Source organism: Alligator sinensis, unplaced genomic scaffold, assembly GCF_000455745.1.
Source record: "Alligator sinensis unplaced genomic scaffold, ASM45574v1 scaffold647_2, whole genome shotgun sequence".
NCBI lineage: Eukaryota > Metazoa > Chordata > Crocodylia > Alligatoridae > Alligator > Alligator sinensis.
The window spans coordinates 6,064,197-6,064,846 of record NW_005841832.1 but is presented as its reverse complement, the minus strand read 5'-3'; the positions used below and the strand labels follow the sequence as shown (position 1 = coordinate 6,064,846).

The window sequence follows — 650 nt, the reverse complement described above, 5'->3', positions numbered from 1 at the left end:
CCGCCGCCGCCGCCCTGCGCCGAGCCTCGCGGCTCCCCGGACGTGCTGGCGTTTGACGACGACGAGGAGGACCTGGAGGTCTTCAGCAAGGTAGGGGGCGAGGCGCACCCTCCCTGCCCTTTGCCCCGCATCCCTGGCAAGTGTGCAAAGCGCAGGCAGCAGCACGGGCCCCGGCCTGGCGCTTGCACAAGGGGACACTGCTGCTGCCCTCGGAGAGCTCCTCGGAGCCGGGCCCCGCTCGCCCCCGCGCCGCCGGCTGCGGAGCGCGGTTGGAGGCGGACACGGTGGCTGGGAGCTGGCGAGGCCGCCTGGCCCGCTCCTGCCTTGTGCCGTCCAGCCCTGCCGCTGCCCCAGCTCCTGTCCGCCGCGGCAAAGGGGGCTTCCGTCCCAACAGCCTGCAGGCAGGCACAAGGCTGGCTCCGCTCACAAACCCGCAGTGCTGCCATTGTGTTTTGATGGGGGGAAGGGGGGAAAAGAGGTGTTCTTCTCTCACATTCCCCATCGATTAGATACAGAAGGGTTTTGTGGCTTCCACTTTAATCTGTAGAGCCTAGCCTACAAAATATAAGCCACACTCAGCCAACAGTTCATTACAACAGTCTTGGAAGGATTGGAGGACTGAGCCAAGATGATCTGGGAACTAAGGAGGG

At 64.9% G+C, this 650-nt stretch overlaps 1 protein-coding gene across 1 annotated transcript in view; it reads left to right on the top strand.

Annotated features, from left to right (window-relative positions):
• Window positions 1–6: 6 nt before the first annotated feature.
• Window positions 7–650, top strand: part of SNX7 (sorting nexin 7) — a 63,285-nt gene continuing 62,641 nt past the window's right edge. The window contains exon 1 of the mRNA XM_014517600.2: window positions 7–90. The gene's annotated coding sequence lies outside the window, so the exon portion shown is untranslated. The remainder of the gene's footprint in view (window positions 91–650) is intronic.